Below are 27,692 nucleotides of genomic sequence, written 5' to 3' on the forward strand. Positions count from 1 at the left end.
TGTTTGGATTCTGATGTGATGGCTTGTCCTGGTTTCAGGTGGGCTAGAGATAATTTTCTTCCTAGTAGTAAGTATAGTGCTGTTTTTGAGGTTTAGGATGAGAATAAAGAATAAACACTGCTGTTTATTCTTTAGCACGGTTGTTGCTAGGCAATGTTTACACCAAGTAGAGGACTTTTCAGCTTCTTGTACTGCCCCACCAGAGAGTAGGCTGGGGATGCACCAGGAGCTGGGAGGGGACACGGCCAGGACAGCTGACTCAAACTGGCCAAAGGGATATTCTATACCATATGATGTCATGCTCAGTATATAACTTGAGGGAAGCTGTCCAGGGGCTGGGACCACAGTTTCATCATCAGTGGTCTGTAGGAGGTGAGCAGTTGTGCTGTGCATCACTTGCTTTGTATATTCTAATATTGTTATTGTTATTATCTTCCTTTTCTGTCCTGTTAAACTGTCTTTATCTCAACCCACGACTTTTACCTTTCCCCCCCCCAGTTCTTTCCCCCATCCCGGGGCAGGGAGGGGAGTGAGCGAACAGCTGTGTGGTTGTTCTAGCTGCCTGCTGGATTAAACCATGATGTAGCTAAGTGAAAATTCAAACATTTGCAATAAGAGACTTTGTCATTCACCCAGTTACAATATGCAGCTGATGAAAGAAGTACACTTTTATGAGAAAATTTGTGGAGTCAGCTATAGTGTTCCAAAGATCACACGAAGAGAAGACTGATGAGTAGACTCAGCTCAGTATGAAGATGAAGGACTGGATGAAGAACACAAGTGTTGCAGAAGAAAGCTAATGTATATAAATATTATTATAATATGGTATTACTGAGGTGGCAAGTGTTTATGTTTGTTCTTAAAAGATGTCATGAATGTGGAATTTGAAGAACAGCAGGCATTCCACTTTCTCTTTTCTTCTAGTATCGAGGATACCAAACTTTCTCTTGCAGTTTAAATGAAAAATTGGAAATCTACCTTCAAGTCCCATAATTAACCCACAGACTTCTTTTGGCAAATGAGGGCTGATGATCAAGTGTTTCTCTGCTCCTTTAAAAAACCCCAAACCACTAATGTCCTAAATCTGAATAATGTGAGCTCTGTTTTACCAACTTAAGACACTTATTTTAGACAGCCAAAAGATAATTCTAACTCTTGGAAAGTGAAAATTGCAAGTAGGAAAAAAGCAGACTTTCCAATACCTATCAAAACCCAAAGAAAACTGCCTCCACAGACTGTATCTGTAGTATATCCTCTATATTTCTCTAGCTTCACAAGTGAGCTGCTTCTCACCAGCAGGCAAAAATGTTGGCCTTGCAGCATATCCTGAAACTTCATTTCAGGCTATTACAAGCCTAAGGAAGTTATGGATCTGAAGGATACAGTGTGCTAAAGGAAGAGTATCCTGCCAACTGCATTGTGTGACATTTCTGCCATCCTGAGAAGCATTTAAGGAACATAGCACAGAGTTGAAGAAAGGGATCATTCTGCTCTTTGCAGACATTGAGCTGGTGTGGCATTGGGAAGCATGCTGCCATGCTTGACATGGTAAATCCACAAACTGGACTTACTAGTTCAAACCCAAGACTGTGCACAGAGACATTTTCTGGACTGGGTATGATCTGTGTCCAACCAGCTTGGAGACTACACCATTAAATAGGTCCTTCATTACCTGTGTAGCTGTCATATTCAGAGATGTAATAAACCTAGTACCTAAAACTCAATGGGAATGCTTACCAATACAGAACACACAAAAAGAACCAAAGCATCATAGAAGGAACTTGTGATGACTATACAGATTTCTAAATGCAGCACCAGACTCAGTTGCTATCTAAACCTGTTGTTTTTTCCATGATGGAAAAATGCACAAGTGCACATGCTTCTCAACCAAAATGTTCCACGCTCAAAGCATCATTAATTTAGTTTGAATAGCTTGAGGCTTGACAGCAGTGTATTTTGTAATTATAAAAATTGCATCTTTTTCTAAACAGTAGAGGAACCTTCATTGCTTAGATTCTCAAGTGCTAACAATGAAAAATATTTAGACTGTTTTCCCTGATTGTACGAAACTTTTGATATATACAAAGGTCAACTGCTATTTATCCTTGGTGATTAAGTCTAGAGGATGACTGTAAGATAAATACGTGACCTGGCTAATGACTCACAACTGACTCACAGTCAAATGGTTGCTAAGACTGTTTTTCTAAAAAGAAAAATAAGTACATATAGTTACAGATTTTTTTTCTTTCTTTCTACATAGCCTTAAAATACTGATTTACTGACTTCTGGAATGGCTTTCCTTTAGCCTCCTGGAAGCATGCCAACTGGAGGGAACCTCTAGAGGCTGCCAGTCCAACCTCCTACTCAAAGCAGGGTCAGTTAGGTCAGGTTGCTCAGCACTGTGTCCAGCCAAGGTTTAAATACCTCCAAGGATGTAGATTCCAGTGTTCCTGTGGGTCTCTGTTCCCGTGCTTGCTCATCCTCATGGTAAAAACATTTTTCTGTATATCAAGTCAAAATTTTCCAAGTTCCATCTTGTGTATGTTGCCTCTGTGTTTCTACTGTGTTCCTCCAAAAAAAGTCTGGCTCTGTCTTCTCTAAGCTCTCCCATTAGGTACCTGAAGACAGCAATCAGATCTTGCTTGAGACTTCCCTTCTTCAAGCTGAAGAAATTCTGGTCCCTCAGCTTCTCCTCACAAGGTGAGTGTTCTGGTCACTGAACAGCCCTCCACAATGGCCCTCCACTAAATTCACTTCAGTTTGTCAATGTCCTTCTTTTACTCGAGTCCAAAACTTGACGTAGTACTCCAAATTCATTCTCACAAGTGCCAAAGGAGAAGAATGACTTCTCTCAGCCTGCTGGCTGCCCTCCTGTTCACACAGCTTGGGATACTGGTGGCCTTCTGCTGGTGGCTAGGGCACACTGCTGGCTCATGCTGAATTTATTGTCAATTAAGACCCTCAGCCCATTTTCTGCAAAGCTGCTCTCCAGCTAGTGAGCCCCCCACCTTTACAGATGTGTGGGGGCTATTCTGTCCCAAGTCTTTGCATTTGTCTTTGTTCAGCTTCAGGAAGATCCTGTCAGCCCATATCTCCAGCCTCTCTAGACTGGCAATAGCCTCAGTACAGTCATAGCCATAAAACTGTATGGACAACAAAATGGCCTATACTACGTATCACATAGAATACCAAATCTACTTTGGAACCTGCTATGGAGCCAGCTAAAGGTGAAGACAAAGAAGGTATGTATGCTGAAAATTTTTAGAATTCCTCTTCATTGTTGCATTTTCAACCTGCATCACAAACATAAGCTCTTACACTGTTGTGTTTGGTGAGCATCTCACTGATACATCTCACACTAGAATAACAGTCTACATCTGTACCGTTAAAGCAATTGGCATGGAGCAGCATACCTCCATACTATGAACCTGCTGTAGCTCCCAAACCAAGGGGCGGCCCATACGCACAGCTCGTGTATGGGCTCATGTCCCCTGCCCTTGAGCTACCAGAGCAGGTCCAGCTGGCCTTGATCATGGGCTGGTCCAGCAGGTTAGTAATTCATATATTTGAGCTCCAGTAATAAAAACAAGCCCCAGTACTGGTTAATTTTCTGTTACAGATATTTGGTTTCTCTATCTACCCCTATCTTTTATCTTTCATTGTCAAAACGTCTCTGTAAGATAGCACTTCTTTCCAGCACTTCTTTCAATGACTGAACAAATTAGACTTCATTCACTTTGAATGAGAGAGAAGCACCAAAGTCATTTTAGTATGAGTCATCTTACCTAATTCCAACTGTCACAAGCACCGAAAGGGTGATTTGTTCCATCCTTTCTTAACACTTTTTTTTAGGAGAGATAAATCACTCCCTGGAGCTAAGTCCCTCCTGAAACAGTCTGTCATGTCATTCTGATGCAATTAAGTCTTTAATTTAAGTCATGAATTTAGAGAGAAAAATCTAAGTTGTTATTGCAGTATTTACAAGGTGGTTTATGTTACAACTTTATTTGCAGATTACTGAATCACTCCTTTATGACATCTTTTGTTTTTCAGTATAACGACAAATAGGGAAATTATTTTTTAAAAACTCAGAGGCCACTATTTGTGGTGAAAAGCTGATACTGCATAAAGTATTTCAAAAATTGCTTTCAAAAATTGAATGAATTAAGTGTGTGAAATAACATGTCGCCGTACTACTGACACCGTGCTTTCGAGACTACGAAGCGCTGCGTGAAGAGCAGTACCACTAGATGTCACCATCCTTCCACCCAAAATTCATCCGCAAGCAGCTGGCTTTTGCTATCATTTACATATACCACTGGTTCCACCAATACCACACTGAGATGAAGCCTTAGGTCATGTTTTGCCAGCTCTGTTGCTTTGTAATCCAATTAAAAGCTGTATGGTACCATTTCTTTCTCATGGCACTGTGTTTAGATAGTTTTAAAATGCTAATTCTCAGGTGAGAAGACAATTTGGGGTTTGATGCTGGCCTGGATTCATGAATCTAAGAAACATTGTCAGTTAAGATCATGCAATAATGCTGCTGGAGCTCAGTCCAGCCGACAGTGGATTGGTGGAGAGTATGAAGTCAAGATCCTGTTCCCATCTCTCTTACTGATATACTGTGTGACTTTGGCAAGCCCTTTCACCTAAACTTTTCTGTTTTCTGCTTACTATTAACACTAGCTTCCTCAGTGCAGGAACTATGCCCAGTTATGTTGTTTGTTGGATTATCTTTATCCTAATTCAATGACAGTTATTGCACAAAGGGTCTGAAAAAAGTAGCTAAATAGGTCCAGCTGAGAAAAATGCTGTAGGTAAATATCCACCCCCTATTCTAGCCTTACTGATTACCCCCTTACTCAGTAATCACCGAAACTTCCCTAGAGCCAGGGCTGGGGTTAGAGGACTTGGTGGATCCGCTTAGTACTGACCATCTGAAGTCATCAATTCCTGCCTCCTTTCCTCTTATTTCCACTAAGTGTCCTCACCTTGCATTCAGGTTTAAGTTTGTAATATCCTATCTGATACAAATAGGAGCTGAATTCAATTCATCTCCTGGATAGGCCATCCATCTTTATCTGCTCTGATCCAGGATGAGGTTTCCTACTTGGGTTTTTTCATCACTGTCTTTCACAGAAATATGATTAAGTGGAACATTATAAAAATGTCTCATTGATAGGATCTTTCTTTTCTCATGGATAGATCTGATCATTTGGAACTTCAGGGGAAGTATCTGTTCTTATATTTAATAGGACAATGGAGAACATGCAGCCTTTCCTGCATCTGAATTTTCTCCTATCTTATTCCATTAGGTGCTTTTGTTCTTCAAAGAGAAAAACACAAAAATAACTGCACAATATCCACAACAGCAAAGACTTCAGTTAAGGTCAAATCATGTATACTTCAGACATAGATCCAACCAAATATACTCAACATGGATCTAATAAGCACTCATTTTCCCCCTGGCAGTGCCCCCCTCACTCCTGCAGATCCTCTCCTTGAGTTGAGATCCCGTACTGTCAGGTATGAGTAGGTAAGACCCCAAACATGACAGGCTCCTTTCATGTGCTGATGAGAATACTGTATTTTCAGTTTGAGAAAGAAAAGGATTTTCTGAGCCAGCTGGCCTGTCCCATTACCACTGCAGTACGAATTACTAGAAAAACAAAAAAGTGACTGATGAGGAAAAGTACAAAGGCTACTAAATACTTCCTATAAAAAGAAGATAAACTGTCATCCCTAATACGGATACTGATTATATTTAATTACAATTAAATGTTGAACAGCTTGACTGAGGCACACTCATGTCTATCAGTATATGTTACCAATGAAAGACTGTGCCAAGCATTTTTCTTCATCCTGTCAGCACACTAGGTGACAACACAAAGTAGTAGTCTGCACTGTCCCCTGGAGGCTACTCGGTTTGGGATGACACACAGGATGGAAGACAATGCACAGACTGCAGAAGAAACAGCAATAAACCTGCATAAGATCTCACAGACTTTAGTTTAAAATAGGTACCATGTAAACAATTGTGTAATTGTCCCACAAACACACAGTTTTAGGGTTACACATTCTGAAATGACCAAGGGAAAAATTTCTTTTATTGCAATATTTGTTTTGAAATGTATTCATAAAACCGTAACACCAGGCATACTTTCAAAATCATACTCTTCTGTGACAAAGTGTTTGACAGACATTGGTCAACCACAGGATTACTTCTTGAATGAATCTGACCTGTTGTGTCCAGTGAACACTGTCAGATACTCAGTACCCAAACCATTTTAAATGAGATAGTCATTATGTCATAACAATAAGCTTTTATTCTTTATGCAACATTGTCGTGTGTAGTGCACAACACAGATTTAAATGGCTTTCAACTCCTATTTCAGAGCCTTTTGTTAAAAAGAAAATGGTCTGGAGCTTCCCTCAGAGAAAGCTGCTATGCTAAAGTTGGATAGGGAAGAAGGCGATTTCTGTACACTTGGTTTTACATGCACTTGGTTTCTGATAATTCATTTCAACACTGTTATATCATATTACACTAGTAGCCATGGCAGGATTAGTAGCAATACTGCAAATGGCAGTGTCATCAGGCAAAAATGTATAGCTTTGTGGTTTCAGAAAAATGAAGGCATCCAAAGTCATTAACGTATAAAAGATTGAATAATGGCCTTTACAATAGACTGCTAAAGAAGACCAGATGTTGCTCACAGGAGATCTAAATCTGGGTGACAAGATGTTGCTACTTGTTCATTAAATAAGACAATCAAAAATTACAATTGCACTTCCACCAAAAGCTCTGTAGATAGGGCAGCTCTTCCACTCTTAGCATTATTTCAACATGACAGCCATGCAGGGAATATGTTATAGCATAGATAGAAAATTCACTGCTATAGAAGCAAAAGCGAGCAATCTTATTTCTCCAAAATACATATAATTCTATAGAAAAACAAATCATAATATATTTATATCTGTTGTAGATTAGAACATAGAGGAACATCCTTTCCTAAACAAATCATTTTTTTACAGAGATGCATTGTGAACAGGTAACTGTATGTTCAGACCCATGTAAAGAAAATCAAAAAGATAGTAACTAGGACAAGGTTCAAGGATAAATACAGTATTAGCAAACTGTCATTATATTCTGCTTAGATTTAGAAGTCCACTCTTCAGTCTCCAGATAAGATCAGTTCATGAACATACATATATGAGGGTTTAGATGAGGATGAAGGATACAAATTGACATTTCATTATTTTTTTCAACAAATCATAAGCTTTTAAATAAGCTTTTAAAACCATGGTTTAAGATGCTCAATGGGCAGCCCTAGGGCTAAACAAAGAAACATTTACTATTTTTACTTTATGCAGTTTTAAAATTTCCATATGATGTATTTTATGTAGTCATTTAAAGGACTTAATGGGTAAAATTAATCTCATCAATTTATTGGTATCTACATCTGAGCAGACGTTTAGGTTCGCTAAGTTGTCCAGGCTTCCCATATAATCAGTGTATATCTAGTAAATTGAGTCAGTGGAGCCTAGAAGGCATTTTTTCTCTCTTTCAAGTAGACATCTACATTTAGTCAGATGAGTAAGCCCTCCATCTGTTCTTTGTAATGGGAAATTATGCATCCAGCCACCACAGCAGACACACACATGGTAGACACCAAAGCTGAATCCATCCCTGATCGCTTATGTGGATAGTACCTTTTCTTCAGCTAACACGTTAGGGGTGGACAAAGTTGGCTAAAGGTATTTTAGCAGTGTGGGCAAACTTGAACGTTACTATGACATGAACGAGGTACTTGCTATTATTCTTCCAGCCAAGGGAATGAGGCAGCTATTGCCTTCTGGAGGGAATGCCCTGGTTCCCCGCAGTAACCTGGTCTGCATGCCCCTGACCATCTTGCCATCACCCCAGCAGCAGCTGGTTTGCCCTGGAGTTGTGCTTTATGCAAAGCAAGAAGAGGGGTCATTGTGCAGTTCTGCAAGTGTGCTGCTCTGGGCAATTGCCTGTATCATGCTGAGGTACAGTCCAAACCTACCAGAAGCAGTGAAAAGTCTGCATTTTCATTCAGAAATCTCTGAATAAGTTTTGTGCATTGTTCAAGTACCTGAAAAGGCCGGTTTCATTGTTCAGTTATTAAATAACAGCAAGTATTTAGATAAAACAGGTTTCAGCTACCAAAACTGAAGAGAAAATTAAAGAACAGCTTTGTTTTCTGTCTGGATTTTGAGACATTGGAGTCACTCACTACACATTGTTTTTATAGTTCTGCATAACTATATGGGACAGAACCTTCCTGTAAAAAACTTTTTTCTTTCCTAAAAAAAAAAAAAATAAAAAAAATCATCTTTTCATGCCAGTTCAGAGTGGGAATAAGTTTCAACATATCAGAATTTTCTGTTGGACAATATGCTTTTTTCCTCCCCTTATTTTAGAGTCTTTGCTAGAACGACATCTAAAATGTTGTGATCTCTGATGTACTTCTTTATGCCTACATTGTACCTTTCTTTGTGTCCAGCAATTTGCACTTTCCCTCCTTCAATTTTCTCATTTTCTTCTCAAATGTTAAATTAAACACTGAGGCTGATTTGCTTTTTTTACTCCCACATTTCTTTCAGAAAAATAGTTGCTTTTAAAATCCTGCTGTTATCACACATGGCCTGTCATATATCATCAAATTATATTTTTGTTTGATTCCAGAAGAAGTGGAGTCAGCAGTTGGAACCAGACAATGTCCTTCATTTTTGTTTTTATTTGACAGCATGGTGTACAGGGTAAAATATTTACAACTTTATTGCTCTTGTATTTGCTCTTCCACACTAAAATATCTCCATTTCAAATTAATAGTTTGATTTAGCGCTGTAACCTAAAAAATATTTATTTTTGTGTGATTACTTTAGTTCTACGCTAGTTTTGCTTTCTGTTCCCTACCAGAATCTAAACTCTGTCCTCCAAGATGTAGCTGCTTCTGGGATATCAGAACAACTATAAAAAAATCAATCCCACAAATGATTTTGAAAGGCTGAACTTCCCTCAACTTTCCTTTCTGAGTGTCTAAGCTCATCATTTTCCCATTCAAGCAGAGGGAAGACAGCAGGTATAGCTGTACTGAGGGTGGGCTGTAAGCCTGCTCTTCCTCACTACTATGGATTTATCCTTGGACATAGACATCTTAACAGATTTATACACTTCTCAGCACAAAGTCAATAGTGTTAAAACACCAGCAATCAGCAGTACCTAGACTCACTTCTTAGAGCAGAGAAGGCAGAGGAATGGTAGAACATGAACACTAAGATTTGTAACATCAAAGACTTTGTATTTACCTCCTCCTCCCTGAAAATGAACATTACCCACCTTTGCAACCAACACTAGCCCATTCCTTGCCTACCACCACATCTTAACAAGACTCTTCTGCCTATCCAGCTGACTCCTTCCTTTTGTCTGTCCCCTTTCATTGCCTCCTCTCCATCTTGGGATGGAGGAAGCCGTACAAGGTGGAGCTGCATGGCACACCGGGTGCGTTTTCCAAGCAGCAATCTACTGCCACATCATCAGCTGCCATACTTGGTCCATATATTTGGAATATTTTTGGCCCTCTGTGTCCTGAGTAAGTATGGTCTTCTGGGGACCAAATGCATAAAGAATTCAAGTATTTAATATTCATGTCAGTGTGCACATGCTTAAAGTTAAGCAGAAGCTTAAATAACAGAGGTAGTTTACAGAATCAGGGTCTAATTCTGGCAGAGGACTATGTATTGGCAGTGTAAGTTCTTCCTCCCAAAGAGCTATATAAAGTCCCTCTGCAGGCCCAGATTCTAAAGCACTGGGGCCAAAATCATCCCTGGAATTACACTGTTAAGCTTCCAAAAACAATTCTGCAAAGAAAACAGTCTGTTAGCCCAGCAGATGATTTTGATTAATAAGAATATATTCCTAAAAGTAAATTTGAAGAAACTTTTAAAAAAGTGCTACAGTTGCTACAGTGTTCTTAACTACTAAAGCAAAATGTGAAACAAAGGCACCTTCTAAGATAAAACACACTTAAGGTTAAAAATTACCTGACAGATTTCTCAAAAGAAAATAGAGAGATGCTGAGGGGCAGTACCCCTAAGTGTGTTTTGCCTTTGCCATCTACATTCTGGAAACATTTTTTGGAGTTTGTGTTGCATGAGGCAGCCAAATCACCCCTAATTTAGAAGTAAGCATGAGATTAAAAAAGCTTTCTCTAAAAGCCTGTTAAAAGAAAATCCTCCATTTCTTCTCCCAGCCCCTTTTGTTATCCCTGCTTCACATTCTCAGCACCTTCGGATATGTGTGTGCATGCGTGTGCGTGTCTGTGTGTGCAAGCTTTCATTATTAGGAGCGCTGCTATTTGTGAGGCACTAGTTTTTATGAATAAAGGAGTCAGAGTTTGTGTGCCAGCCTACCATCTCCCTCCCTGTAATAAAATTAGTTTAAAAAACTTCAAAAAACTCTAAATTGGAATTGTGTTTATATGGTCTCGTAGATTTCGAGTTGTTTTGCAGGGAGAATGGGAACAGAGTTCCATTTATTTGCAACTATTTAAATCTTACATTTCACTGAAGACTTGCAGAAGGCTTGAAGAGCTGAAGTACAATAAAAAAAGACATAAAAATAACAAGAATAATGAGAAAATCACAGGCTTTCACAATTCTTTCTCCTTAATCTCTTCCCTTGCTCCAGGATATTTTCCTTTTTTGATTAGCTTGTTTTTCCTTGTATTTACCTCAGAGATGCAGAGAACCACATCACCAGTGCTATGCCACAAGTCTCTTTGCTGCTGCCAGACCCTCATCCCAGACCCAAACAGGAACTTTCACAGCTTGCCGATAACAGCCTCTTTTCTCCTTTCCCCTGTTTGTTCCAGTTCTTCTCAACTTTTACAGGACAAAAAAAGCCTTTTAGTATTTTATTTTGATTTTTCTTGTATATTCTCATAACAACGAATCAATTGAGCCGCTAAGGATACTGTCAGATTTCCTAGTTTTTTGATTCCTATGTGACAGTAGGCTAGGGGTATGTGCCATGCTGCTCTGTGATGAAAAGGTTGTTCAAAAGAGCAATGGACATGATCAGGGGATGACCAGAGAACTTCATGTACTAAGGTACCAACAAAGTTGGGCTACCATCTGAATTGACGGGTTAGGGATCACAGTTTTGGGCTTGCATGACCCAGTTCTGGCTTATTCATATGCTGGAGTATCACTATGCTGACAAATGGGGACAAACTTTCCCTCATTGACCCCAAAAATGGAAGTCCTGGAGACATCTGCACAGGCTGAAATAAGCCAGTCTGTGTCCAAACACAAGCTGGCAGTGTCACTCCAATGCTGCACCTGAACTAATGTTCTTTGCCAAAGGCTTACTACCTTGGATGCCGCATCACACTAACACAGCTGGACTCCATCTGGATCTAAACGCCTATTTTCACATAAGTCTAGGCTTGCCACATCTGTGTGGCCACGGACCTCAAATCTCTGCCAGATAAGACCTAGTTTCCCTTGAGATTGAGCTCTAAACGCATTTGTCTCCTCAGCAGAAATATCCATAAGTAGTTGGGGGAAAGAAAGGTGGACAAGAGACTTTTCAGCTTGGAGGGGTAAGGGAAGGGCATACAGGACAGCAGGAATAAGGGAGAGACAAGCAAAGAGTGGCTATCTGTGAAGAAAGACCACAATGGCAGACAGGGAATTGCCTACAGACTCCTGCTGCTGCTTGTTGTCATTCAGAAAAAAACAGGCATAATGTTTGAAATTACAGGCAAGATCTCGACTGTCAAAAAGAAAATGAACTCTGACTTCTGCACACACAAAAAAAGCTTCAGTTTATGTTTAATTTATTGTATTTTATTTAGTTTCCAAGGGAACAGAACATATAGTGATTGAAAGCATATGTTGCTAAATTGATGCCCTGGAAAAATCCCAAGTAGCTTAATGTCATGCAGCCTAATTTAATTTGCATTAATAGTACAGTTTGCCAAAAACATTGCTGGTAGTGTGAGGTTTGGTGTGTGTGCTACTGCAAAAAGTAAAGGGAAATTGTATCACTGTTTTAGCGTACTGTGTCCACTGACTGGCAAAATATATTCAGGGTCTAGATCCCCAGAATTATTTAGGTGCCTAAATGCCACTGTCACTGTGACTTTGAGACAGGGTCTGTCTTACTATATGGGGGTGTCTGTGTTTTGAATCATGTTGAATAAGTGTGACAGAGGAGTTTTAAAAGTTTGTTGTAATGAACTCATCCTAGATATGCTGCAGATTCCAGTGGTATTTCCTATACTTCCAATGGTCTAAAATGTAACACTGGCAATCTCTCCAAAACCAGAATAAAGTAAGAGTTTCCATTCCACAGGATGGCAACAACAGCATAGATTCCAAAGGTTAGAGATTGACAAAAAAGGCATATATTAAAATTAAGATCAGGAGGAAAGCTGTTAAGATCAAGCTGACTGTGCTGTGATGGTGACAGGCAAACCTCTAGTCTTGGTGACAGACAATATCCACGCAGCTCAGGGGCTTTAAGATTCACAACTCCCACTTGCAGGAGTAAACATAAGTTGCGATATCTGGTGACTCCCTCTGCAGGTTATGAGGACAAGAATAAATATGTAAACAGGAAAAGGTCAAGAAACAAATAATATGCAATAAGCAAGGTCCATCAGCTAAAACAAGAAACCATAAGGGCATTGATACTAGGAGGAAGACCAGGGAAAGAAAGGCCTGTTCTGCTGCTCAGCAGAGGGTCAGAATTATCAGGGAGACTTTGACAAAGAAGACTGAAGCATTTAATATCTTTTGCACTACTTTTCATTAACAAGGATGTTATCACAATTAATGACATCAACAGAGAAAAATTCTCATCTTTAAATGGTAATAGATTATCTTAAATATTTTGAAATTATCAGGAACTATTAAATTTTATTCATCATTCTCAAAGAGCCACCAAATACAACTTACAACCCATTAGCAGTTATCTGTAAATAACCCAAAATAAATGGATGAATAGAGGGGAAACATGGTGCCAGTCTTCAAAAGATGGGGAAACAATATGTTTAATTGCAGATTTTCTGCTTAAATTGAATTCCCAGAAAAATATTGGAGCAAATAAACAAGCTCTTCATGGTCATCTAGAAGAAAACAGAGAAAAGACAAACAACCTATATGGATTTATCATGAGTAAAAAGCCTGGAGGGTCACGCAAAAGAAAGTACGTGTCATATACCTGGACTTCACCATAGTCTATTTAGAATTGCCAGTGGCTTAGATGACAATACATGCAAAAGGATGCTATTCAATAGAGAGACGTCTGAACTTCTGCATGTAAACTGGAATAATCCATTGCCTGAATAGAGGATAGGGAACAACAGACTAGGAAGCAGGAAAAGATTGGAGGAGAGAGGGATTAACAGACTAGGAAGAAAAAAGGATTGGAGGAGAGAGGAATTAACAGAGGATCAGTCAACAGTATCAAACTGTTACGAGAAAGGCAAACATCATACTGTTAAATAAACAGAGGAATAGCTTGTAAGACATCTGACATAACTCTTCAGGTTTCATCAGGGTTACAGTACTGTGCACAGTTTCTAACCACAAAGCATTAACATCTTTTTGAGCAATGCAGGAAAAGATTGCCTGGGAAGGTTATGGAGTTGCCGCCAGTTCTTGAAAACAGGACAGACAAGCATCTGTCACAAATGCCTAAGATGTACCTGTATAGCATTCTGAGCAGTGCAAATGAAAGGCAACTGTAAAGACCACATTCCTGGTTCACAAATTAATCTGGAAAAATGAGCATTGCTATTAAAAAAAAAGTGAACTGTGATATTTAATATACAGCTCAAATGCAAACAGATAACATGTACTGCTCTAACAGGTCTTTGCCAGTCTGCCCAGCTTGTCAACTGGGCATATGCAGGCTCCTAGTGCAGATTCTACTCACATATTCTTGAATCCTATTCTCCCTGGAAGAGGTCCCCTCACGCAGGGGTCCATGCTGAGAAAGAAAAGGACAAGGTCTGCCCTACATGCAGTCCTGCTTACAGCAATGCATGTTGTGGTTACTGCCCCTCTTTCACCATCTGCAGGCACACAGTGCAAGAAATTATCTTCTTACATTAAACAAGTGTGTCCATGGTTATGAAATATTTCTTTGTGAATCAAATCATCAAAGCTAAAGGGGTTTGTGTACTTCTTTTCAGCTCAGTATTTTTCCTGGGAGTGTATTCATTATCATGTTATTACTGGGGACATACATGGTGTCTCCTGTGCAGTTGCAGGACGTACAGATCCAAAATGGATCAAAGACACAGCCACAAGGTTTTGATCACTTCAAAATAAAATGGAAATGTATCATCCACTCTTCTTTCAAAGCAGATTAAAAGTAACCATGACATGCGGCACACGCATTGGAATCATTACATTTTGCTGGCACAGGTCTCATTCCATGAAAACTTCATTAAAAAGCAAAACCAGAATTCAGACACTGCAATTTTTAATCCATCAGTTCTGAGCTTCTGCTGGGCCTGTTTTATTATATTCTATTAAGGACTTTGCAAGCCAAATCAAAGGCCAAATCTATCCCTTGAAAGCAAAGATTCAAGCTGAGATTAATTTAGTTCACTGGGAAGTGGGCTAAGGTTGGAAGTTAGGGCTTTAGCTCATTTAATTCCCTCAAGTTAAAGGCAGGTATCTATTATAAAATAGAATTCATGGTCCTCATGCATTAGGAGTGTAGTCTGCACTTTAATAATTCTACAGGTAGCTGCTATTAGACCTTGATTTGTCAGATCACACATCTCCTGGCTTTCTGGTCCTGGAGTAATTTCTAAAGCTTGCCTCCCTCAGGGAAAGCTGTAGTGGCATAATTGCAGTGGTGTTAATGCATTTTTAGTGTATGATTGTGCTTCACATTAGTGCATCCAATTCAGTCTTCCTATGTATTTCTTAGCATGATTTCTTTAGTTAGTTTCTTTAACTTAGAGTGCCTTACAGCTCTAAACCCTTTGCTTTTTGTTAGCTCCTGAGGTATTGTTGTGTTTGGTCATTATGTCTTACAGATTCCTTTTTCGATGCCACAGCTGTGTAGTAGATGAGTTTGCTGAAATATCCAGCTGACGAGCTTGACTCTTTAACCCCAGTAGCGATCATCTGCAATTTCAGCTTCAAAAGTGCCTGGTGGTATGTCAAGCAATATAGAATCTGTCAGATTTCAATTCAGAGGAGGAATATTACCCCCAGCAGCTGTAGCCAGGTTAGACAACTGGTTCCTGAGACTCCTGTTAACTGGGCACCAAACTTAAACACTTCTTGCCTTCACAGAAAACTACCTGTCTTCTATGACTAGTCAGGGAGCTCAGGGAGACCGCTTACTGTAGCTGGCTAAATTACGTGCCTCAGATGGGATGGTGTGAATCCCTCCAGGTTTCTAATTTAGAAGGTCTGAAGCTAGAGGAAGGCACCCATTCATTTTTTCCCATAAATTTCTGCATCTATCCTTTTGGCATTGTAAATAAAGTTAAAGCTGTTTCTGTCAGTCACTGGCAGAGTTTGGAGAGTCAGACACTAAAATGAACTGGTTTTTGATTCATCCCATGCTTATTTAGACCACACTATTCCTTCCCTCTTCTCTTCTCTTGCCATTGTCTCTGAATCCAAATTTTTCCTCCCCTGCCAGAACATACTCATGTGATGAGCACAAAGCAGTGCTCTTATTAGGACTATTAACTTCCATTTCAGGACCTTATCGACAACATTCTTTCTACCCCCTCACTATCCTCTCTATCCAGTTAACGTCCATGGCATGATTTTTCCAAGTTTTATAAAGTTCCATTTCTCTTATAAGCTTCATGTTATCATGTTTTGATAACATATGAACTGTGCCATGAGTTACAAGTCTGTAAGTCTCACAAAACTGTTTCAATAGTCCTTTTTTGAAAGTTAAAATATTCTAAAAAATGGACTAATGCTTGTACACAAGAGAAGTTACCAAGGAGCAGACTTTTCTGTGAGTTAATCTGCTTGCACCCTCCCTTATCTACACTCCTCTGATCAAATTTGCCAACAATATTTTCCCCTGTATAAAGATGTGTGCCTCTCTGCTGTGCTCTGCCATACTTCTTTTCTCCTTCCTATGATTTATTCACATATCATCTTCCTACATTACAGTCTCCTTGTACAGTCTCCCTGAAAAGGGACACTTTTTACATTGCAAAGCATTTTGGACATTGTAGATGACTTAGAAATAACAAATTAAACTTAGGACTGCATGCAAGCTGATATAAATGAACAAAGATACTTATTAATATTCCACAGAAATACATGTGCTTGGATTTACCACATATCCTAGAAATGAGAGAGAGAAAAAAATTGTGATTTGATACAAAGGACATTTCAGGCATTTATGTATATTGTTTGCCACTGTCACATGCACTTACCTTATCAAAGTCCATTGCAAAATTCCTATAGGTTTTGCAGGGCTTTGAACAAACCTGTCTGGGATGTTTAATCTGTTAAATTCATTGTGGAGTTTATAAATGTGATTGGTTAAATAGGACTTAATTCAGAAAGACCTATTTTTTGTTTTGTTTTAACTTTGCATACAGGCAAAAGAACATACAGAGGTCAACTCCCTCTCAGATCCACAGCATGCAGGTGGTAGATGAGGTCAGCCCATCATGTGGAGTCACACAGTTTTAACATACAATTTTTGTCCAGCATTTTCTCCATATCTTACATGGTTTTGCGCTTCCTCTGTTGTAATTGCTTTTATTGATGTCTCTGGTAGTCTGTTCTATCTGTTCTCTGTAATCTCCAAAGAAATGCCTCTTGCATTCCTTGCAGGTTTGACCCACTCTTTACTTTAAACCGTGCCCCTGAGTTTTTGCGCACTTGGCACAACCTCAAGGAAGGTTTAACATCTGCCCTTTTATTTCCTTCTGAATTCTGCATATCTCAGTCAAATCAACTCATGGTTACCTTTCCCCAAAGAAAACAGATTTGACTTCTGCAGTTTCTCTTATAAACCAGATCACAGAGCTGAGGAACTACATTTGGGAAAAAAAAAAAAAAAGAACTGCTTGGAAATATTTATTATTGTAGTGGATGACCAGGTCAGTAAGGGAAAAACTAACTGACCATGTTTATTTTCCACAGTAGTGAAGTTAATCTCTGAAAAATAACATTTAAGTACATGTCCATTACATTTTTATTTTTTTTTAAAAAGCACCTATTAGTAAATAATTACAAAAAGGTGCAAACATTTCAGTATGAAGGAGTTGTAGCCAAGATTAACCATTAGTGCATATTCTGCTCCCTGGCTGCTCCTCAGGCAGAGGGCACCTCTCTACTATGATGCTAACACAATGTGAAGCAGAGGAACTTTCTGGAGCCTTTAAAGCATTCTCTTGGTGTAATTCCACATTTTTGCATGACGTACATTTGAAGCTATAATATAATGAAGAAAAATTAACATAGTGAAATATTTTAAGGTTCTGACATTTGGTTTCATTTCACAATGGGATGAGAAAAAGCAAGGTCTTTTCAAATAAGTATCATTTTGAAATGAATGCACAATAGAAATACTTCATCAATAACAATTTTGTAAGCATATTGCAGTAACTGCTTATAAATCTTAAGTACTAAGTAAAGGAAACCCTGACTGTCCTAAAGATAAACCACAGCTACAGAAGTATACCATAAACAAAACAGGTTTGTTTCTCATTACAGGACATACTTTGGTTTTCCCAGTACTAAAAATTGGACAAAATATTATATTCATTTACCTTGAGCTGACAGCACATTGTTCTGGAAAGTCTGGAAAGACGTCTGCCAGACATTTCTTATTTATCCGGACTCTCAGAAAAAAATTTTGAATGTTCTTCAAAAAATTTTGAATGTTCTTCATGTTTCTGGAATCTAAAATCCTGTCTTTTGGGAGACAGCATTTTAAATAAATTTTGAAAAACCCTAAACCCACTCACCTCTCAAACAGTTCACAGGCTTCTTTCTTCTCTCATATTGTATGTGCCAGGTAAGCAAGCTGAAGATTCAGTGAATACATTAGATAAACAGGCAGATAAACAAGCACCACTCCTATTTCTGTGTTCTTAGACACTCTGATTATTGGGTCATGGAACGAAAGTTTGATTCCTTCTTCTATACTACTTATTTCTCTGATTTGTGTATTTTATGTTCTCCCCATTCAGAGGGACATTCTTCTCACCTGACTTTGTTTGTATAAAAACTGTGTATGAAGTTTAAGCCTTAAGCATATACACTCATTTTCTAGTCTGTGGGCTGTGAGAGGAATATCCAGAGGGTAGTTCATTGGAGTAGTATGTGGAATGAAAATAAAAACTAGTCAACTACACCTGTAAATATGACACAGAAATCAGTTCTGTCCTATTTTGGATGTACTAACCTTGATCTTCCAAGGTAACTCCCACTGAGTCAGGTTTGCAGGACAGTCATAATTTGATCACGTTGAATCACTCTAAGTTTTGTGTGACTTTGCTGGTTGGATCTACTTTGGTCTGTAGAAAAACCTTGGAAAAATACCTTGGAAAAAGTTACAGACTTTTTAAAGAAAATTAAGATTAAGTAATTGAATATTAATGAAAATCTATTTGGTGTCACTTGGTTAAAATTGTACAAATGGTGTAAAATATTATATTTCTGGTATAAAATTTTACTGTCCTCTTACATTTTTCAATCTTTATTAAGCTAACCAAATTGGGAAAAAAGCCTGATTAGCAGGAAATGTTAAAAATTATGCAGCTGTTTTGAATTATTAATTTTTATAGTAATTTGGATTATCATATGCAAGTTCATAGTCACCATTAATTGGCATAAGCACTGTACATCTTTTTTCCTCAGCTAGTGCACTACAACCTGATGCAGCATCAAAGAAATTCTACTTCAGAGCATCAGCTAACTGGGTTTGTTAATAATTACTTTTGTATTTCATCATTATTCAGCATAGAGTGCTTTGGCAAGCAAAAAAAGGAGGAGGGGATAAAAGATATGACAGAACGTCTCTCTAGTAGAGTACATATAAACTGATCCAGAGCAATGTGCTCATCTCCCATAAGAAATCATTTTGTCAAGTTGAGAAGTTGAGTTTGCTTATGGCCTCAACAGAACAAGTTTTTCAGGAAGATGACAATGGGAGAGGCATACAAAACCCTGCAAGTTTATTAGCATGGAAGTAAAAGTTGGTAATCTTTTTCCACAGCCCTCCATACTATCTTGGCTAGTAAAAGAAGTGGAATTCAGTTTTCATATCCTTTAGGAACAGACCCTTAGCGCTTTTTTTTTTTAATTAAACACAAGGAGCTTATCTTATTTATGTACGTTAGTATCAGGTAAGCCAACACTTGCCATTGTCTTTCATAAATATAATACATTGGTACTGTTTTGTGCATGTCAAAGCACAGGAGCTGGACTGACAAACCTAATGTATTCTCTCAGGAGCAATACTGTTTACTCTTTGTGATGGTATTTTGGTGCTATGATGGGTTGACAGTATTTTTTCAGGCTAGCTGATCTACTATCTTATAGTCTTCCATATACAGCACCATCAAATGCTAAGGTGCTGTACTTCTGTTCAGCTCTGCTGGAGAGGAGAAATCAATGAACATCGAGGAATTCAAATTCTCTTTTGCCTCAGCCCATATGCACACGTAATACAGTGAAGAGACCTGCAGTAAACTTGAGGCCTATCCCATCTGCCTCTAGGAAAAGGTCTGGGAAGAAACGAAAAATAGACAAGGTGGATGTTGTGAGCATTCCAATGGACCCCACCTTTCTGTACGAGCCAGTGACAGCAAAGCAGCTCTTTTACCTAAATTATGCCAAGAAACAGCAGCTTTGCAAACAGAAATAGTTTCTCCTCTAAAATGCGTTTCTCATTCCTTTCAGTTCATTTACTGCATAGTTTTCACCATATGAAAGGGTGAACAGATACAGTTACTTGCCTGTTTGCTTTTCAGAGGGTTCAGCTACCTAATGCTTCCACCCTGAGAAACAGAGTAGAAATGACTTGTGCTCCATGTGCTTGTGGAATAGCACTAACAGTCAAATGGCTGCAAAAGAAATGCTGTGACAAAACCTTTTTCTTTGACACAGATGCACCATGGAGCCACAGCCTCAAGAACTTCAGGCGTTCAGAATGAGAAAGGATCATGTCCAGCTTCACTCCAACAGCTCATCAGTATTCCCAGTTTGAGCAGACAATCACAGGACCCCAAGTGCAATCTACACTCATATGGATGACATAAGTTGGACATGGATACGTCTTTCCCTGCAGGCCCCTGAGCTGCTGGGTGAAGGAGGAGGGTAGGGTGAGGAAGGAGACAAAGGGAGCCTACAGATCTAAGAACAAATTCTGGTAAATACATAACAGTCTCCAGGATGGTACAGGATTTTAAAAGAGGCAGAGTACAGTACGTGGATGAAAGTGGGTGATCTTGGGTGCTCCTCTGCACCAAATGACTAGTAGACATGCAAGTCCAGCTGCAGGGAAATGGACTTGCTGGTTTGAGTCTAATCTCCACTGTGGTTTCCCATGTGTCTCAGGACCAGTGTGTTTTGCTGGGGTAATCAGGTCACACTCATTATTTTCACAAGCCCAGAGAATTGTTCAGTTATTATAATCAGCAAACTATTTCTGAACATTTGGGCATTCTCCCAGCCATAGCTCAGAGACATCCCAGCTCACTGGTATGGCCCAAATGGGCCCCCTGACCTGCCCCTGCATCACTGCGGAGGGGCAGGCCTCAAGGTCCTCAGGCAAAACCATGCTGGAATCCTGTCTCCTCCTCTTGCCAGTGAAGGGAGATGAGGAGGGTTCTCAACCATGCACCGTATTGCATGATTATTCTTATCAAGGACTGAAAGCCTGAACATAGAGCTTTATTTCTGTCTAAAAGTCTTAACACCTTCAGGCTGAGTGGAGTTCTACCAGTAATACTTTTTGCCTCAGCTCTGGTCCTTTCTTGCCTATTCTGTCAAATCAAGAAAAGCTTTGCTCTGGTCAAGTAGCAGTGGTAGGTAAAAGTACAAACACCTCACATATATGCTTGAATGATTCTGTGAATGACTGAACCAAGATTTGCATAACCAATCCCTAGTAATATTCCTGTAAAAGCCAATTCAGTTGCTCTTTTTTAACTTTGGTAGTCATTTGGGGAGAGGCAGGAAGTGCTGATGCTGGCATCTCTGACATCTGCACTCCTTCATCCACCTGAAGCTAATTTAAAAATAACATTAACAATGTTACAGTAGCTCCAATAAAGATAAATCTCTTAACTGTGTACTGAAGTTAAGTCAGTAATTAACTTGCTTCATTTATCTGGGGTTTGTCCATGAGCATGGAGATCCTCACATGTATTCCAGATCAATTAAGGGCTGAATAATATGTCTAAGTAATACAAGCTCCAAAGCCAATTTATGAACACTTTATTGCAGGAAGCCCTGTCAAACAATTCATGGTGAGCAAATTAAGAGACTAGGCTTTTCTCTTAAGTTAGCCACTTAATTTTTTTACCATTTATTCGAGGAACTGCATTGTGTCTGTGGGATTTCATTTGCTTTGTAGCAAAGATTTCTTTTTAATACTTTGCTTTTATTCATACAAATCAAATATGTACTCAACTTCCCCCCCAGATAAACTAATGTGGACCTGCAGAAGGAGTAGTAATTTGCAATGCTGACATTTCTCTATGACGGAGTAAGATAGTTTAAGAAATCAGAGACAGTAGAAAATGAGTTTGTAAGTTTAATGTGACGTCTTGTGATCTTCATGGGTGTTTTTTGGATGACAAATAAACATACCCAGAGGTTGCTTTGGCTGCAGAACATAGAAAGCTGTGAATTCAGCCATAGAGATTGCCACGTAGAATTGACTTCTACTTTTCCCATTATGCTCAACCATGTGGGGATTTTCAAAAGCACAAACAGGCAGTTGAGTGCTCAATTAGACTGAAAATACATGGAAGTTCATGCTCCACTTTTCTGCATTCAAAAATGTGTATTTTTTTCAGCTTTGTGTCAAACGTAAAACTGCTACAGTTTCATGAGTACTTCAGAATAATATTTTACAAGAATTGAGACAAATGTTGATGTTCTTATTCATGCATTGGTGCCTATCAGTACTTCCTGAATAAAAGCTAACACTTCAACTATTTATGAGAAAAAGGTTTGACCATTTCAGTATTCATTACATTTGTCTAACAATTTTCTGTTGAATTGAAAGTAAACTTTAGAAAACACGGGTATTACTTGCACACCACACTCTGAGCAACAGGTCTGGATATTTGACATCTGAATGCAACCTGATATTTACATATGCATTTCTGCTCCCTAAAGGACTGTCATATCTTATATCTTTGAAATTTGCTCCCTGAGAATGTTTTTAGCTATTCTGCTGCTCAGATGAGTTGGGAAGGAGTAAACTGTGCAATCTGAAGGGAGAATGAAGTGTCCCTAGAGGTATGCCTGAGTGCTAGAACCAGGGTAGCAAGCAATAATGTCCTTGCATTTGTACAGCAAGGTGAGGTAGGGTGCAGAAGAGAAAAAATACTCTTTTGAAATATCTTCTTTACTAACAGAAAAAGTTTGGAAATGATTGAAGTGTACTAGAACCCTCTTGCCCATAGGCAACCAGTTAGGCATAAGCCTGAGACCCCTCTGTGATGGAGCCCATGGCAGAGGAGAGGCAATATGCAGCAAGCAACATCCTCTGCAACTGCATCACCAGCACCATACATTTGCGCTCCTTTACCTAAAGTGTCCAGTAGTCTAAAGCAGACCTCAAGATTCACTTTTGTTTGGCAGAACTCTGGACTTCATGTAAAAAAATGCAGCTTTTAAAATTCCACAGTGGCCCTGGTGTATAAGTGACCATCACTTGGGGCACCTCCTACATAGGATCAGTTGGCTGAGCAGCTTTATGCTCTGCACAGGAGACTGGACTCACTATCAGTCCAAGGATTGTCAAGACTATGGGTCAGCCATTCTCTCAAAGGTAGGATGCTTCTCCTTCCTCAGCCAACAGTGCAAAAGGGTTCAGAGACATCAATCACCCACAGAAGTTGTGGATGTTTCATCTTTGGAAGTGGTCAAAATCAGGTTGGATGGGGCTTTCAGCAACCTGATCTAGTGAAAGATGTCCCTGCCTGTGGCGGGCAGGGTTAAACTAGATGATGTTTAAAGGTTACTTCCAACCCAAACCGTTCTCTGAGTCTATGATAATACTGATTCTATCATAACACTGGGAATCTGAAGAACTAGCGTGCCCTTTGTCAAGCACAAGAAAGAATACAGCACATAGAAAAGAATTCAGGGGTCCACTGTGGTCATCTGTGACAAGAGTCAAAATGGGCCATGAAGAAAGCGTGTGAAAGATGCCATAACCACACATTTGATTGGACACTACCTGGCCTGTGCTTTGGGTCTATTAGCTACACATAGCTGCAAATTTTCAAACTAAAAGACTCAGGTCATTCAATCAGGGGAAATCTGGAAGAAAAGTAGAAGTTGGTAATAAAAGAACCATCTGAAAACTGGACAATATAGTAAAATATTTTCAGACTTACAGATGCAGTATGTTCAGTTAGAGTGTGAGTGCTTTTCACGCCCAGCCTGAAAGACCAAATGTGGACTTTAAGAGATTTTTCAATTTATCACTACATAAAGTAAAAAATAGCACAAATGGCATCCAAATATTTGGAAAAAATATATGGGATATTTATGTGATTAGATAATCTCCTTAGGATAAATAAGAATGCCCATTAGAACCTCTATATCAGGAACAAAATAAAAAGTCATTTAAAATTATTCTACACAATAAACACACGGAAACTATTAAATGTTCATATTTCAGCATAGTCATTGAAGTAAAGGCATATTTTAAGACTGTAGATATTTGATAATAAATTGCTTATATGATGAGCAAATCTTCCTCTTTAGGTTAACCATGAATTTTGAATTATGGCTGTGGTAAGGCAATATTTATCCAATAAATCTTATTAGAATATATCAGGCCAGATTGTACGCTGATTTACAACCTGAGAAATCCCCATGGAAAGTGTATTCATTATGCAGGCTATAAACCAACACAGAACTTGTCTTACTGTATTTAATTCAAGATATTCATGTAGCACAAAGAAATGCTTTCATTTATGAAGACTTAACCTCAGTGACTTTGGTAGGCCAGGGCATCCAAAGATGAGATCAGAACTGAACTCTTTAATTTGAAAATATTGAAAGGGAAAAACAACCACAACACAATTAGAGACTGTGTTCCTTCCTGTATTAGAAAGAAGAAAACCGATCTTAATGTATAAACCAAGCTCATACTAAAATCCTTTTCATTACTTAAAGAACACCCAGAAGAGCAACATTTTGTGGTAAAACAAAATTAAATATTTTTAAATGAACATACTGAACATCTAAAATCACTAAAAAGAAATCTTACAAGCTATGATAACTCAGAATTGGTGCTTTCAGTCTTTTTCTGGTTACATTGTTCTAGTGCCTATCATTGCTTTACATTGAAATTCTGTACAGTAGGCCTCCTATCTTCTGTGTCTTAGTATTGCCATGAAAAAGTCAAATTATTTAGGATGACTAAATAAGTAAATTGTGGAACTCTGGACAGCTCAAAACAAATATGACTTTTACAAAAGTAAATTTTATTATTATAGTCGCTCAGATTTTTTTCATCTTAGGATAGCAAAAACTTATTTTTATTCTATCCAGAATTTCAAAAGTACATTAAACCAAGATTTTCAGTTATTCCACAATCTGCTATATGGTGTTTCAACACAGGGAGGTAATAAGAAAAGGATAAACTTTATTAGGGGGGGATTTCCTTAATCGAAAAATCATTATTATTTGGACTAGATAGGTTCTGTTCACCTGAGATCAGGAACTGGATTTGCAAATTAAGGTTAACTATGTCAAAACTTTTATTTAAAAATATAAAAATGCATCTAGTAGGATTTTTAAAATTAGATACTCTGTCACCTTTAAACCAATGCAAGCTTGCCTGTTTGGTTTTTTTAAGTTTTCTGCCTCTGCCAATCTTAAGTAACTTTTAATAACAAGTCATCACATTCTTGATAATTACATGGTTCTAAAAAAATGCAACTAAGAGAAAAATTTAGTTTACATATTGGAAGAAAAGTCACAAAAAACCCCACCAAAACAAAACAGACCTGTGCAAGTCAGTAGGTCAAATGTGAACTAAGAACTTTGAAAGAGAAGCTGTTTGTAATTATGAGGATATCTATAAAAATAAAATATTAAAAACACTTACTTCACTCCCTGGCTGACCAGGCTCTTGTGTTAAAGCCTGCCTTTTGCTTAATCTTCTGATTGCACTCACACCAATATTTGCAATATCCTCTGCTAGGCGGGAAAATACTATCACATCTTGCAGAGGAAACACAGAATGTCTGCACACAAATTATGTCAGATTAAAATATTTCTCAGTTCATCTTTTGGTTTTGATTATGGCGCTTAAAATTTGCCTCCAGCTTTCTGGGTACCATTTTTGTTTCCTTAATCAATTGCAGACTCAAAAGCAAGAAAAGCTTGGTTTTGCACTTTTAGCACTTTGGCCTCAGTCCTGCAAACTTCTCTGTGCAGGTGAACCCACCCTGTTGAAATCACTAGCTCACTATGGTGTTATTTCAATCATTCTTCTTGAATTTTCTTCCATTTTTACCTTTGTACGGTCTTTTTCTCCCAGAGAGACAGTTGTGACTGAGGAAAATGGTGACAGAAATGCAACTGAGCCTATGCCAGGAGATGCAGAAAAGTTTGTGGGTACAATTTGCCAGATTACACCTAAGTGAGTTTTTCAGAGGTGCTAATCACTAGCTCCTGTGTACATACCTCACTCCCACAGAAATCTACTGACTAATGAAAGTAACTGTCCTGAACTATTTCAGGAACTGGATGGCACTAAAACAAAAGGCAAATGGGATTTGAGGTAGGACCACCTCCACCACCACCCTCTCTGCTACACTACTGTGCTGCAGATTACTCCCTCTGCAGCAGTCAGAAGAAGTGAGTGTCTACCTATGTTCCACTGCTACAATTTACAGACTCTTGTAGTACAAAACCCACCTAAACTGTCAGGTTAAGTGAACTTGAATTGTATAAATTTCCCTTTCTCCCATAGCTACCAAGAGGAGATGAGTTTGAGCAGTGAAGCACGGAGCTACATCCTTGCACACCTGGTAGAATATGTCTGTTAGAGCTTGCCTAGCAGACTCAAGGCATACTGAAAGTCAGGAATACTTGGGTTACAGCAGGCATGGATTTTAATTATAATTAGTAGTCAAAAACTGCTATTAACTTCTCAATACTTCTAGGCTCCGATTTGAACTACCTTTGGAAATCCAGTCCTTGGTGCCTCAAGCCCTTCTGAGACTCTGTTTTAGACTCCTACATTGTTTACACATATTTTTAACCTTAGCAAACCTTCAGTCAAGCACCACTTCAGATATTTATGGTCCCTAAGTTTTTATTTTGCACCAGCCAGGAAAAGAGTTTGTATTTGTGAACGCTGTGACTAAACAAGAAGTCTAAAAATTCAAAACATATTGCTGCTCTGATTTAATTTAAAAAGATTTAAAGTTATTTTAGGAATTGCATCTTGCTGGTTTATCTGTTAGAGGAAATCTCCTGCTACTAGACGTAATGCAAATCAAACAGCACCCTTTGTGTGTTAATCTATAATCCCTGGATATTTCAGGCAGTCTTAAAAGCAATATCTTCTTACAGTGGGATGAGCTGAAGAACAGCAGATATATTGTGTGGGGATTAAAGCAGTTTGACACTTTGTGGATTCAAGTCTTCCATAGCTTCTGTCTTCTGGGCACCCAATTAGAAAATGGGCACTGTGGGCCAGCACTGTGCCTTTGTAGCAAAGAATGCTAGTGGTATCCTGGGCTGCATTAGGAGTGTTGCCAGCAGTTCAAGAGAGGTGATCCTTCCCCTCTACTCAGCACTGGTGTGGCCACCTCCACCACTGGGCCCAGTGCTGGGCTCCCCAGTACAAGAGAGAGATGGAGCTACTGGAGATCAAGTCTAGCAAAGGGCCAGAAAGATGATTAAGGGACTGGAGCATCGCCCATAGGAGGAAAGGCTGAGAGAGCTGGGACTGTTTAGCCTATAGGAAAGAAGGCTCAGGGTGGACCCCATGATGATATACAAACATCTGAAGGGAGGGTGCAAAGATAACAGAGCCAGGCTCTTTGCAGTGGTGTCCACTGGCAGGGCAAAAGGCAATGGACACCAACTGAAACACAGGAGGTTCCGTCTGAACATCAGGAAACACTTTTTTACTGGGAGGGTGACTGAGCACTGGCACAGGTTGCCAAGAGAGGTTGTAGAGTCTCCATCCTTGGAGATCTTCAAAAACTAGATGTGTTTCTGGGCAAGTGGCTCTAGGTGTGTGGTGGGTTGACCCTGGCTGGAGTCCAGGTGCCCACCAGAGCCACTCTATCGCTCCCCCTCCTTAACTAGCCAGGTGAGAAAAGGCACAACAAAAAGCTTGTGGGTCGAGATAAGGACAGGGAGAGATCACTCACTAATTGTCATCATGAGCAAAACAGATTGAACTTAGAGAAAACATTCCTTTA

The 27,692-nt window shown here is 39.0% G+C and overlaps 1 long non-coding RNA gene across 1 annotated transcript; it reads left to right on the forward strand.

The window, feature by feature from the left end:
- The first annotated feature begins 2,335 nt into the window (after nt 1-2,335).
- Nucleotides 2,336-18,406, forward strand: LOC142599601 (uncharacterized). Its single transcript, XR_012833180.1, has 4 exons — nt 2,336-2,487; nt 2,603-2,700; nt 15,096-15,216; nt 18,326-18,406. It is a non-coding gene; the product is annotated as an uncharacterized LOC142599601 (long non-coding RNA).
- The last annotated feature ends 9,286 nt before the right edge of the window (nt 18,407-27,692 follow it).

This window comes from Balearica regulorum, chromosome Z (assembly GCF_011004875.1).
Source record: "Balearica regulorum gibbericeps isolate bBalReg1 chromosome Z, bBalReg1.pri, whole genome shotgun sequence".
NCBI lineage: Eukaryota > Metazoa > Chordata > Aves > Gruiformes > Gruidae > Balearica > Balearica regulorum.